This window comes from Coffea arabica, chromosome 1c, assembly GCF_036785885.1.
Source record: "Coffea arabica cultivar ET-39 chromosome 1c, Coffea Arabica ET-39 HiFi, whole genome shotgun sequence".
NCBI lineage: Eukaryota > Viridiplantae > Streptophyta > Magnoliopsida > Gentianales > Rubiaceae > Coffea > Coffea arabica.
In genome coordinates this window covers 16,431,423-16,446,507 of record NC_092310.1, presented here as the reverse complement: position 1 = coordinate 16,446,507, position 15,085 = coordinate 16,431,423, and positions in this window count along the sequence as shown.

The following is a 15,085-nucleotide window of genomic DNA, read 5'->3' as shown; positions in this document are numbered from 1 at the left end:
AGGGTTCCCCTGAGCTCCTCCACTGCCCTGAACAGCAGGTCCAGTTCGCGGGTGAAGCGATGGCTCCCCATGCATAGTGCGAAGTACATGCCCAGGAGCACGACGTGCTCCATGCCGCAGTCCCTCACGACCCTGAACAATCCTGCCATTTCCCTCGTGTTGGCCATTTTTTTCTCCTCCTCGAAGCGCACCGTATCGACCAATCTCACTGGAATGGGCGTGCCGAGCAAGGAATGCTCCGCATTTATCGTCCCGTCCCTCTGCCACGTGTCGCGTGTGGGGCCCACAAGCCCGGGGACACGTGTCGGCCATCCCGACCGGAGCGGGGGCATTCGAAATTCGAATGCGACGTGGGGGGGAAATTCGAAATCGAATTTCGAATTCGATTTGCAACAGTGCATCCGGGCACTGTGCGGCTCCACCTGCTGGCACTGTGCACCAGTGCGGGGCCCGGGGGCCCCGGGCGGCCAGTGGCCTTCGGCCACGTGGCAACAGAGTACGGCGGACCACGTTCCGACAGGAACGTGGGGGGACACGTGGGGGGCCCTTGGGACAAATGGCAAAAATACCATTGGATTGAGCGGACTATTTACCTTAATGCCATTGGGTTGAGTTGATCTCAACCGTCCAGTTTACTCTTGGGGGGTGACGTGGCCCCTCCATCCGCCGTCCACGTGTCCGCCCCGAGCGTCTTTGTGATATTATAAGACGCTCGGACCAAACACAGAAGGCCACGTATACATAATATCATGGGTCCCACTCGACCCGGTATACCCAATACAACAGATACTTTGCAATGGGTCGAGTGACGTCATTCTAGTGGGTTGGGTGACGTCATCTGGGTAGAGCTGGGGACTGTTTACCATCGTCTTCCCTTCGACTGAGTCCACTGTTTCTCACCAGAAAACGCATAAGGCATTACCTCCCAGACATCTCATCTTGGTCGAAACCAAGATGTAAGGGCAATATTCAATGGAAATACCAAGATCTTCCAGATTCCAACTTAATTTGTGCATGTGATGCAAGAATTGTACTTCGAAGGTACTTCACCTTCTTCACTCCCTCTGTCAAGGGGCATCGATTAGAATCGAGTGATTGTGTTTATGTGAGGCAATTCTATCACTCCTACATCAGTCGAACCCTGAGGTTCGAGAATGTTCTCATATCACAAGTCAAGCTGTCTGTGTGCCGCTGCGCTTGCCGGGGAAGATAAAGGAATCCACTTAGGGTTATCTGTGCGTGGGCCGGCCGTGTAAGTGGCCCAACATAATCGACATTTCTTGATCAGATGGGTCCATTAAAATGTAACTGGGCCTTCCACCAGGCCCAATCAATGATGGTCCAATTGCGGTCTAACTGAGCTGTTGAATCCAACGGCTCTTCGATCCATTGGGCCGCGTAATTTCTAGTGGGCCTCTCCTCAGGCCCAGGTCAATTTAGTCGCACATGTTCTCAATTTCTTGATCCAGTGGGCCGTTTCAAATGTAATTGGGCCTCGCACCAGGCCCAATAAATAACAACACTAGGCCCAACCATAGTGATCATCAATGAAGAAAATATATAAGTCCCAGAAGCGTATTCAGCAATTCTCGTCTCAATTGCTATTTAAATGATGCACGCTTGTCCAGTGTGATGATTCAGCCCCATTTAGCAGAATGCGGCATTCTCCTTCGTCGAATAGCACATATACTCCTCCGGATATCAAGATCAGGCACCACCTGTCCAAGAGGAAGAAGAGGCGAACTACCAGAGTTAAGTTCGCGTGTGGCTGCTGCATCCTCTACAGCAATGGATGCGACCAGGGACACCACGTTCTCAGCCTTGATGCGGCACGGCAGTTATTCCTGGGAGTTCCAGAAGGATCCCCTTCACTTCACCACGTTCCAGGCAAGTCCGACCACTTGGTCGGTGTCAATTCGGGCAAATTACAACCTCCGCAAGAGGTTGCGTCTCGACAAGATGTGGGCACGCCTCCTCATCAGGCTTCCCTGGTCCTTGAAGGCAGCGGATCCCATCAGGATTAATAATAGGGTCAGGGCTCTCGTAACGAGCCAGTTATCTAATTTCGGCGTCATTAGTCCCATTAATCTAGAATTAACGTGCAGGTCCCTGCCACGTGTCTGGATCAACAGCACTGAAGCAGATTTCGAATTTGTACGCATATTGTTTAAGGACGAAATGAATTGAGGCATTTTATTTCCTTCCTGCGCATCTATTACACGTGTCACTGCTGCATTGAATCCCTATGTATTACATACGTACGCATACGAGTATGCTATCCGGTAATCTACGTTGCGTTTATACGTATTCCCTGTGCGCGTGGGTCCCACTTCATCATCCGATGGAGGGGGTTTCACCGGTTTTGGGTTTCAGTCCGCTTCTTCAGTAGAAGAAGGTCGGTTGCTCCCGGTGGAGCTGCCATCATCCGCGGCCTCGTCCGAATCCGACAGGGTTCCCCTGAGCTCCTCCACTGCCCTGAACAGCAGGTCCAGTTCGCGGGTGAAGCGATGGCTCCCCATGCATAGTGCGAAGTACATGCCCAGGAGCACGACGTGCTCCATGCCGCAGTCCCTCACGACCCTGAACAATCCTGCCATTTCCCTCGTGTTGGCCATTTTTTTCTCCTCCTCGAAGCGCACCGTATCGACCAATCTCACTGGAATGGGCGTGCCGAGCAAGGAATGCTCCGCATTTATCGTCCCGTCCCTCTGCCACGTGTCGCGTGTGGGGCCCACAAGCCCGGGGACACGTGTCGGCCATCCCGACCGGAGCGGGGGCATTCGAAATTCGAATGCGACGTGGGGGGGAAATTCGAAATCGAATTTCGAATTCGATTTGCAACAGTGCATCCGGGCACTGTGCGGCTCCACCTGCTGGCACTGTGCACCAGTGCGGGGCCCGGGGGCCCCGGGCGGCCAGTGGCCTTCGGCCACGTGGCAACAGAGTACGGCGGACCACGTTCCGACAGGAACGTGGGGGGACACGTGGGGGGCCCTTGGGACAAATGGCAAAAATACCATTGGATTGAGCGGACTATTTACCTTAATGCCATTGGGTTGAGTTGATCTCAACCGTCCAGTTTACTCTTGGGGGGTGACGTGGCCCCTCCATCCGCCGTCCACGTGTCCGCCCCGAGCGTCTTTGTGATATTATAAGACGCTCGGACCAAACACAGAAGGCCACGTATACATAATATCATGGGTCCCACTCGACCCGGTATACCCAATACAACAGATACTTTGCAATGGGTCGAGTGACGTCATTCTAGTGGGTTGGGTGACGTCATCTGGGTAGAGCTGGGGACTGTTTACCATCGTCTTCCCTTCGACTGAGTCCACTGTTTCTCACCAGAAAACGCATAAGGCATTACCTCCCAGACATCTCATCTTGGTCGAAACCAAGATGTAAGGGCAATATTCAATGGAAATACCAAGATCTTCCAGATTCCAACTTAATTTGTGCATGTGATGCAAGAATTGTACTTCGAAGGTACTTCACCTTCTTCACTCCCTCTGTCAAGGGGCATCGATTAGAATCGAGTGATTGTGTTTATGTGAGGCAATTCTATCACTCCTACATCAGTCGAACCCTGAGGTTCGAGAATGTTCTCATATCACAAGTCAAGCTGTCTGTGTGCCGCTGCGCTTGCCGGGGAAGATAAAGGAATCCACTTAGGGTTATCTGTGCGTGGGCCGGCCGTGTAAGTGGCCCAACATAATCGACATTTCTTGATCAGATGGGTCCATTAAAATGTAACTGGGCCTTCCACCAGGCCCAATCAATGATGGTCCAATTGCGGTCTAACTGAGCTGTTGAATCCAACGGCTCTTCGATCCATTGGGCCGCGTAATTTCTAGTGGGCCTCTCCTCAGGCCCAGGTCAATTTAGTCGCACATGTTCTCAATTTCTTGATCCAGTGGGCCGTTTCAAATGTAATTGGGCCTCGCACCAGGCCCAATAAATAACAACACTAGGCCCAACCATAGTGATCATCAATGAAGAAAATATATAAGTCCCAGAAGCGTATTCAGCAATTCTCGTCTCAATTGCTATTTAAATGATGCACGCTTGTCCAGTGTGATGATTCAGCCCCATTTAGCAGAATGCGGCATTCTCCTTCGTCGAATAGCACATATACTCCTCCGGATATCAAGATCAGGCACCACCTGTCCAAGAGGAAGAAGAGGCGAACTACCAGAGTTAAGTTCGCGTGTGGCTGCTGCATCCTCTACAGCAATGGATGCGACCAGGGACACCACGTTCTCAGCCTTGATGCGGCACGGCAGTTATTCCTGGGAGTTCCAGAAGGATCCCCTTCACTTCACCACGTTCCAGGCAAGTCCGACCACTTGGTCGGTGTCAATTCGGGCAAATTACAACCTCCGCAAGAGGTTGCGTCTCGACAAGATGAGGGCACGCCTCCTCATCAGGCTTCCCTGGTCCTTGAAGGCAGCGGATCCCATCAGGATTAATAATAGGGTCAGGGCTCTCGTAACGAGCCAGTTATCTAATTTCGGCGTCATTAGTCCCATTAATCTAGAATTAACGTGCAGGTCCCTGCCACGTGTCTGGATCAACAGCACTGAAGCAGATTTCGAATTTGTACGCATATTTTTTTAAGGACGAAATGAATTGAGGCATTTTATTTCCTTCCTGCGCATCTATTACACGTGTCACTGCTGCATTGAATCCCTATGTATTACATACGTACGCATACGAGTATGCTATCCGGTAATCTACGTTGCGTTTATACGTATTCCCTGTGCGCGTGGGTCCCACTTCATCATCCGATGGAGGGGGTTTCAATGGATCTGGGTTTCAGTCCGCTTCTTCGGTAGAAGAAGGTCAGCTGCTCCCGGTGGAGCTGCCATCATCCGCGGCCTCGTCCGAATCCGACAGGGTTCCCCTGAGCTCCTCCACTGCCCTGAACAGCAGGTCCAGTTCGCGAGTGAAGCGATGGCTCCCCATGCATAGTGCGAAGTACATGCCCAGGAGCACGACGTGCTCCATGCCGCAGTCCCTCACGACCCTGAACAATCCTGCCATTTCCCTCGTGTTGGCCATTTTTTTCTCCTCCTCGAAGCGCACCGTATCGACCAATCTCACTGGAATGGGCGTGCCGAGCAAGGAATGCTCCGCATTTATCGTCCCGTCCCTCTGCCACGTGTCGCGTGTGGGGCCCACAAGCCCGGGGACACGTGTCGGCCATCCCGACCGGAGCGGGGGCATTCGAAATTCGAATGCGACGTGGGGGGGAAATTCGAAATCGAATTTCGAATTCGATTTGCAACAGTGCATCCGGGCACTGTGCGGCTCCACCTGCTGGCACTGTGCACCAGTGCGGGGCCCGGGGGCCCCGGGCGGCCAGTGGCCTTCGGCCACGTGGCAACAGAGTACGGCGGACCACGTTCCGACAGGAACGTGGGGGGACACGTGGGGGGCCCTTGGGACAAATGGCAAAAATACCATTGGATTGAGCGGACTATTTACCTTAATGCCATTGGGTTGAGTTGATCTCAACCGTCCAGTTTACTCTTGGGGGGTGACGTGGCCCCTCCATCCGCCGTCCACGTGTCCGCCCCGAGCGTCTTTGTGATATTATAAGACGCTCGGACCAAACACAGAAGGCCACGTATACATAATATCATGGGTCCCACTCGACCCGGTATACCCAATACAACAGATACTTTGCAATGGGTCGAGTGACGTCATTCTAGTGGGTTGGGTGACGTCATCTGGGTAGAGCTGGGGACTGTTTACCATCGTCTTCCCTTCGACTGAGTCCACTGTTTCTCACCAGAAAACGCATAAGGCATTACCTCCCAGACATCTCATCTTGGTCGAAACCAAGATGTAAGGGCAATATTCAATGGAAATACCAAGATCTTCCAGATTCCAACTTAATTTGTGCATGTGATGCAAGAATTGTACTTCGAAGGTACTTCACCTTCTTCACTCCCTCTGTCAAGGGGCATCGATTAGAATCGAGTGATTGTGTTTATGTGAGGCAATTCTATCACTCCTACATCAGTCGAACCCTGAGGTTCGAGAATGTTCTCATATCACAAGTCAAGCTGTCTGTGTGCCGCTGCGCTTGCCGGGGAAGATAAAGGAATCCACTTAGGGTTATCTGTGCGTGGGCCGGCCGTGTAAGTGGCCCAACATAATCGACATTTCTTGATCAGATGGGTCCATTAAAATGTAACTGGGCCTTCCACCAGGCCCAATCAATGATGGTCCAATTGCGGTCTAACTGAGCTGTTGAATCCAACGGCTCTTCGATCCATTGGGCCGCGTAATTTCTAGTGGGCCTCTCCTCAGGCCCAGGTCAATTTAGTCGCACATGTTCTCAATTTCTTGATCCAGTGGGCCGTTTCAAATGTAATTGGGCCTCGCACCAGGCCCAATAAATAACAACACTAGGCCCAACCATAGTGATCATCAATGAAGAAAATATATAAGTCCCAGAAGCGTATTCAGCAATTCTCGTCTCAATTGCTATTTAAATGATGCACGCTTGTCCAGTGTGATGATTCAGCCCCATTTAGCAGAATGCGGCATTCTCCTTCGTCGAATAGCACATATACTCCTCCGGATATCAAGATCAGGCACCACCTGTCCAAGAGGAAGAAGAGGCGAACTACCAGAGTTAAGTTCGCGTGTGGCTGCTGCATCCTCTACAGCAATGGATGCGACCAGGGACACCACGTTCTCAGCCTTGATGCGGCACGGCAGTTATTCCTGGGAGTTCCAGAAGGATCCCCTTCACTTCACCACGTTCCAGGCAAGTCCGACCACTTGGTCGGTGTCAATTCGGGCAAATTACAACCTCCGCAAGAGGTTGCGTCTCGACAAGATGTGGGCACGCCTCCTCATCAGGCTTCCCTGGTCCTTGAAGGCAGCGGATCCCATCAGGATTAATAATAGGGTCAGGGCTCTCGTAACGAGCCAGTTATCTAATTTCGGCGTCATTAGTCCCATTAATCTAGAATTAACGTGCAGGTCCCTGCCACGTGTCTGGATCAACAGCACTGAAGCAGATTTCGAATTTGTACGCATATTGTTTAAGGACGAAATGAATTGAGGCATTTTATTTCCTTCCTGCGCATCTATTACACGTGTCACTGCTGCATTGAATCCCTATGTATTACATACGTACGCATACGAGTATGCTATCCGGTAATCTACGTTGCGTTTATACGTATTCCCTGTGCGCGTGGGTCCCACTTCATCATCCGATGGAGGGGGTTTCACCGGTTTTGGGTTTCAGTCCGCTTCTTCAGTAGAAGAAGGTCGGTTGCTCCCGGTGGAGCTGCCATCATCCGCGGCCTCGTCCGAATCCGACAGGGTTCCCCTGAGCTCCTCCACTGCCCTGAACAGCAGGTCCAGTTCGCGGGTGAAGCGATGGCTCCCCATGCATAGTGCGAAGTACATGCCCAGGAGCACGACGTGCTCCATGCCGCAGTCCCTCACGACCCTGAACAATCCTGCCATTTCCCTCGTGTTGGCCATTTTTTTCTCCTCCTCGAAGCGCACCGTATCGACCAATCTCACTGGAATGGGCGTGCCGAGCAAGGAATGCTCCGCATTTATCGTCCCGTCCCTCTGCCACGTGTCGCGTGTGGGGCCCACAAGCCCGGGGACACGTGTCGGCCATCCCGACCGGAGCGGGGGCATTCGAAATTCGAATGCGACGTGGGGGGGAAATTCGAAATCGAATTTCGAATTCGATTTGCAACAGTGCATCCGGGCACTGTGCGGCTCCACCTGCTGGCACTGTGCACCAGTGCGGGGCCCGGGGGCCCCGGGCGGCCAGTGGCCTTCGGCCACGTGGCAACAGAGTACGGCGGACCACGTTCCGACAGGAACGTGGGGGGACACGTGGGGGGCCCTTGGGACAAATGGCAAAAATACCATTGGATTGAGCGGACTATTTACCTTAATGCCATTGGGTTGAGTTGATCTCAACCGTCCAGTTTACTCTTGGGGGGTGACGTGGCCCCTCCATCCGCCGTCCACGTGTCCGCCCCGAGCGTCTTTGTGATATTATAAGACGCTCGGACCAAACACAGAAGGCCACGTATACATAATATCATGGGTCCCACTCGACCCGGTATACCCAATACAACAGATACTTTGCAATGGGTCGAGTGACGTCATTCTAGTGGGTTGGGTGACGTCATCTGGGTAGAGCTGGGGACTGTTTACCATCGTCTTCCCTTCGACTGAGTCCACTGTTTCTCACCAGAAAACGCATAAGGCATTACCTCCCAGACATCTCATCTTGGTCGAAACCAAGATGTAAGGGCAATATTCAATGGAAATACCAAGATCTTCCAGATTCCAACTTAATTTGTGCATGTGATGCAAGAATTGTACTTCGAAGGTACTTCACCTTCTTCACTCCCTCTGTCAAGGGGCATCGATTAGAATCGAGTGATTGTGTTTATGTGAGGCAATTCTATCACTCCTACATCAGTCGAACCCTGAGGTTCGAGAATGTTCTCATATCACAAGTCAAGCTGTCTGTGTGCCGCTGCGCTTGCCGGGGAAGATAAAGGAATCCACTTAGGGTTATCTGTGCGTGGGCCGGCCGTGTAAGTGGCCCAACATAATCGACATTTCTTGATCAGATGGGTCCATTAAAATGTAACTGGGCCTTCCACCAGGCCCAATCAATGATGGTCCAATTGCGGTCTAACTGAGCTGTTGAATCCAACGGCTCTTCGATCCATTGGGCCGCGTAATTTCTAGTGGGCCTCTCCTCAGGCCCAGGTCAATTTAGTCGCACATGTTCTCAATTTCTTGATCCAGTGGGCCGTTTCAAATGTAATTGGGCCTCGCACCAGGCCCAATAAATAACAACACTAGGCCCAACCATAGTGATCATCAATGAAGAAAATATATAAGTCCCAGAAGCGTATTCAGCAATTCTCGTCTCAATTGCTATTTAAATGATGCACGCTTGTCCAGTGTGATGATTCAGCCCCATTTAGCAGAATGCGGCATTCTCCTTCGTCGAATAGCACATATACTCCTCCGGATATCAAGATCAGGCACCACCTGTCCAAGAGGAAGAAGAGGCGAACTACCAGAGTTAAGTTCGCGTGTGGCTGCTGCATCCTCTACAGCAATGGATGCGACCAGGGACACCACGTTCTCAGCCTTGATGCGGCACGGCAGTTATTCCTGGGAGTTCCAGAAGGATCCCCTTCACTTCACCACGTTCCAGGCAAGTCCGACCACTTGGTCGGTGTCAATTCGGGCAAATTACAACCTCCGCAAGAGGTTGCGTCTCGACAAGATGTGGGCACGCCTCCTCATCAGGCTTCCCTGGTCCTTGAAGGCAGCGGATCCCATCAGGATTAATAATAGGGTCAGGGCTCTCGTAACGAGCCAGTTATCTAATTTCGGCGTCATTAGTCCCATTAATCTAGAATTAACGTGCAGGTCCCTGCCACGTGTCTGGATCAACAGCACTGAAGCAGATTTCGAATTTGTACGCATATTGTTTAAGGACGAAATGAATTGAGGCATTTTATTTCCTTCCTGCGCATCTATTACACGTGTCACTGCTGCATTGAATCCCTATGTATTACATACGTACGCATACGAGTATGCTATCCGGTAATCTACGTTGCGTTTATACGTATTCCCTGTGCGCGTGGGTCCCACTTCATCATCCGATGGAGGGGGTTTCACCGGTTTTGGGTTTCAGTCCGCTTCTTCAGTAGAAGAAGGTCGGTTGCTCCCGGTGGAGCTGCCATCATCCGCGGCCTCGTCCGAATCCGACAGGGTTCCCCTGAGCTCCTCCACTGCCCTGAACAGCAGGTCCAGTTCGCGGGTGAAGCGATGGCTCCCCATGCATAGTGCGAAGTACATGCCCAGGAGCACGACGTGCTCCATGCCGCAGTCCCTCACGACCCTGAACAATCCTGCCATTTCCCTCGTGTTGGCCATTTTTTTCTCCTCCTCGAAGCGCACCGTATCGACCAATCTCACTGGAATGGGCGTGCCGAGCAAGGAATGCTCCGCATTTATCGTCCCGTCCCTCTGCCACGTGTCGCGTGTGGGGCCCACAAGCCCGGGGACACGTGTCGGCCATCCCGACCGGAGCGGGGGCATTCGAAATTCGAATGCGACGTGGGGGGGAAATTCGAAATCGAATTTCGAATTCGATTTGCAACAGTGCATCCGGGCACTGTGCGGCTCCACCTGCTGGCACTGTGCACCAGTGCGGGGCCCGGGGGCCCCGGGCGGCCAGTGGCCTTCGGCCACGTGGCAACAGAGTACGGCGGACCACGTTCCGACAGGAACGTGGGGGGACACGTGGGGGGCCCTTGGGACAAATGGCAAAAATACCATTGGATTGAGCGGACTATTTACCTTAATGCCATTGGGTTGAGTTGATCTCAACCGTCCAGTTTACTCTTGGGGGGTGACGTGGCCCCTCCATCCGCCGTCCACGTGTCCGCCCCGAGCGTCTTTGTGATATTATAAGACGCTCGGACCAAACACAGAAGGCCACGTATACATAATATCATGGGTCCCACTCGACCCGGTATACCCAATACAACAGATACTTTGCAATGGGTCGAGTGACGTCATTCTAGTGGGTTGGGTGACGTCATCTGGGTAGAGCTGGGGACTGTTTACCATCGTCTTCCCTTCGACTGAGTCCACTGTTTCTCACCAGAAAACGCATAAGGCATTACCTCCCAGACATCTCATCTTGGTCGAAACCAAGATGTAAGGGCAATATTCAATGGAAATACCAAGATCTTCCAGATTCCAACTTAATTTGTGCATGTGATGCAAGAATTGTACTTCGAAGGTACTTCACCTTCTTCACTCCCTCTGTCAAGGGGCATCGATTAGAATCGAGTGATTGTGTTTATGTGAGGCAATTCTATCACTCCTACATCAGTCGAACCCTGAGGTTCGAGAATGTTCTCATATCACAAGTCAAGCTGTCTGTGTGCCGCTGCGCTTGCCGGGGAAGATAAAGGAATCCACTTAGGGTTATCTGTGCGTGGGCCGGCCGTGTAAGTGGCCCAACATAATCGACATTTCTTGATCAGATGGGTCCATTAAAATGTAACTGGGCCTTCCACCAGGCCCAATCAATGATGGTCCAATTGCGGTCTAACTGAGCTGTTGAATCCAACGGCTCTTCGATCCATTGGGCCGCGTAATTTCTAGTGGGCCTCTCCTCAGGCCCAGGTCAATTTAGTCGCACATGTTCTCAATTTCTTGATCCAGTGGGCCGTTTCAAATGTAATTGGGCCTCGCACCAGGCCCAATAAATAACAACACTAGGCCCAACCATAGTGATCATCAATGAAGAAAATATATAAGTCCCAGAAGCGTATTCAGCAATTCTCGTCTCAATTGCTATTTAAATGATGCACGCTTGTCCAGTGTGATGATTCAGCCCCATTTAGCAGAATGCGGCATTCTCCTTCGTCGAATAGCACATATACTCCTCCGGATATCAAGATCAGGCACCACCTGTCCAAGAGGAAGAAGAGGCGAACTACCAGAGTTAAGTTCGCGTGTGGCTGCTGCATCCTCTACAGCAATGGATGCGACCAGGGACACCACGTTCTCAGCCTTGATGCGGCACGGCAGTTATTCCTGGGAGTTCCAGAAGGATCCCCTTCACTTCACCACGTTCCAGGCAAGTCCGACCACTTGGTCGGTGTCAATTCGGGCAAATTACAACCTCCGCAAGAGGTTGCGTCTCGACAAGATGTGGGCACGCCTCCTCATCAGGCTTCCCTGGTCCTTGAAGGCAGCGGATCCCATCAGGATTAATAATAGGGTCAGGGCTCTCGTAACGAGCCAGTTATCTAATTTCGGCGTCATTAGTCCCATTAATCTAGAATTAACGTGCAGGTCCCTGCCACGTGTCTGGATCAACAGCACTGAAGCAGATTTCGAATTTGTACGCATATTGTTTAAGGACGAAATGAATTGAGGCATTTTATTTCCTTCCTGCGCATCTATTACACGTGTCACTGCTGCATTGAATCCCTATGTATTACATACGTACGCATACGAGTATGCTATCCGGTAATCTACGTTGCGTTTATACGTATTCCCTGTGCGCGTGGGTCCCACTTCATCATCCGATGGAGGGGGTTTCACCGGTTTTGGGTTTCAGTCCGCTTCTTCAGTAGAAGAAGGTCGGTTGCTCCCGGTGGAGCTGCCATCATCCGCGGCCTCGTCCGAATCCGACAGGGTTCCCCTGAGCTCCTCCACTGCCCTGAACAGCAGGTCCAGTTCGCGGGTGAAGCGATGGCTCCCCATGCATAGTGCGAAGTACATGCCCAGGAGCACGACGTGCTCCATGCCGCAGTCCCTCACGACCCTGAACAATCCTGCCATTTCCCTCGTGTTGGCCATTTTTTTCTCCTCCTCGAAGCGCACCGTATCGACCAATCTCACTGGAATGGGCGTGCCGAGCAAGGAATGCTCCGCATTTATCGTCCCGTCCCTCTGCCACGTGTCGCGTGTGGGGCCCACAAGCCCGGGGACACGTGTCGGCCATCCCGACCGGAGCGGGGGCATTCGAAATTCGAATGCGACGTGGGGGGGAAATTCGAAATCGAATTTCGAATTCGATTTGCAACAGTGCATCCGGGCACTGTGCGGCTCCACCTGCTGGCACTGTGCACCAGTGCGGGGCCCGGGGGCCCCGGGCGGCCAGTGGCCTTCGGCCACGTGGCAACAGAGTACGGCGGACCACGTTCCGACAGGAACGTGGGGGGACACGTGGGGGGCCCTTGGGACAAATGGCAAAAATACCATTGGATTGAGCGGACTATTTACCTTAATGCCATTGGGTTGAGTTGATCTCAACCGTCCAGTTTACTCTTGGGGGGTGACGTGGCCCCTCCATCCGCCGTCCACGTGTCCGCCCCGAGCGTCTTTGTGATATTATAAGACGCTCGGACCAAACACAGAAGGCCACGTATACATAATATCATGGGTCCCACTCGACCCGGTATACCCAATACAACAGATACTTTGCAATGGGTCGAGTGACGTCATTCTAGTGGGTTGGGTGACGTCATCTGGGTAGAGCTGGGGACTGTTTACCATCGTCTTCCCTTCGACTGAGTCCACTGTTTCTCACCAGAAAACGCATAAGGCATTACCTCCCAGACATCTCATCTTGGTCGAAACCAAGATGTAAGGGCAATATTCAATGGAAATACCAAGATCTTCCAGATTCCAACTTAATTTGTGCATGTGATGCAAGAATTGTACTTCGAAGGTACTTCACCTTCTTCACTCCCTCTGTCAAGGGGCATCGATTAGAATCGAGTGATTGTGTTTATGTGAGGCAATTCTATCACTCCTACATCAGTCGAACCCTGAGGTTCGAGAATGTTCTCATATCACAAGTCAAGCTGTCTGTGTGCCGCTGCGCTTGCCGGGGAAGATAAAGGAATCCACTTAGGGTTATCTGTGCGTGGGCCGGCCGTGTAAGTGGCCCAACATAATCGACATTTCTTGATCAGATGGGTCCATTAAAATGTAACTGGGCCTTCCACCAGGCCCAATCAATGATGGTCCAATTGCGGTCTAACTGAGCTGTTGAATCCAACGGCTCTTCGATCCATTGGGCCGCGTAATTTCTAGTGGGCCTCTCCTCAGGCCCAGGTCAATTTAGTCGCACATGTTCTCAATTTCTTGATCCAGTGGGCCGTTTCAAATGTAATTGGGCCTCGCACCAGGCCCAATAAATAACAACACTAGGCCCAACCATAGTGATCATCAATGAAGAAAATATATAAGTCCCAGAAGCGTATTCAGCAATTCTCGTCTCAATTGCTATTTAAATGATGCACGCTTGTCCAGTGTGATGATTCAGCCCCATTTAGCAGAATGCGGCATTCTCCTTCGTCGAATAGCACATATACTCCTCCGGATATCAAGATCAGGCACCACCTGTCCAAGAGGAAGAAGAGGCGAACTACCAGAGTTAAGTTCGCGTGTGGCTGCTGCATCCTCTACAGCAATGGATGCGACCAGGGACACCACGTTCTCAGCCTTGATGCGGCACGGCAGTTATTCCTGGGAGTTCCAGAAGGATCCCCTTCACTTCACCACGTTCCAGGCAAGTCCGACCACTTGGTCGGTGTCAATTCGGGCAAATTACAACCTCCGCAAGAGGTTGCGTCTCGACAAGATGTGGGCACGCCTCCTCATCAGGCTTCCCTGGTCCTTGAAGGCAGCGGATCCCATCAGGATTAATAATAGGGTCAGGGCTCTCGTAACGAGCCAGTTATCTAATTTCGGCGTCATTAGTCCCATTAATCTAGAATTAACGTGCAGGTCCCTGCCACGTGTCTGGATCAACAGCACTGAAGCAGATTTCGAATTTGTACGCATATTGTTTAAGGACGAAATGAATTGAGGCATTTTATTTCCTTCCTGCGCATCTATTACACGTGTCACTGCTGCATTGAATCCCTATGTATTACATACGTACGCATACGAGTATGCTATCCGGTAATCTACGTTGCGTTTATACGTATTCCCTGTGCGCGTGGGTCCCACTTCATCATCCGATGGAGGGGGTTTCACCGGTTTTGGGTTTCAGTCCGCTTCTTCAGTAGAAGAAGGTCGGTTGCTCCCGGTGGAGCTGCCATCATCCGCGGCCTCGTCCGAATCCGACAGGGTTCCCCTGAGCTCCTCCACTGCCCTGAACAGCAGGTCCAGTTCGCGGGTGAAGCGATGGCTCCCCATGCATAGTGCGAAGTACATGCCCAGGAGCACGACGTGCTCCATGCCGCAGTCCCTCACGACCCTGAACAATCCTGCCATTTCCCTCGTGTTGGCCATTTTTTTCTCCTCCTCGAAGCGCACCGTATCGACCAATCTCACTGGAATGGGCGTGCCGAGCAAGGAATGCTCCGCATTTATCGTCCCGTCCCTCTGCCACGTGTCGCGTGTGGGGCCCACAAGCCCGGGGACACGTGTCGGCCATCCCGACCGGAGCGGGGGCATTCGAAATTCGAATGCGACGTGGGGGGGAAATTCGAAATCGAATTTCGAATTCGATTTGCAACAG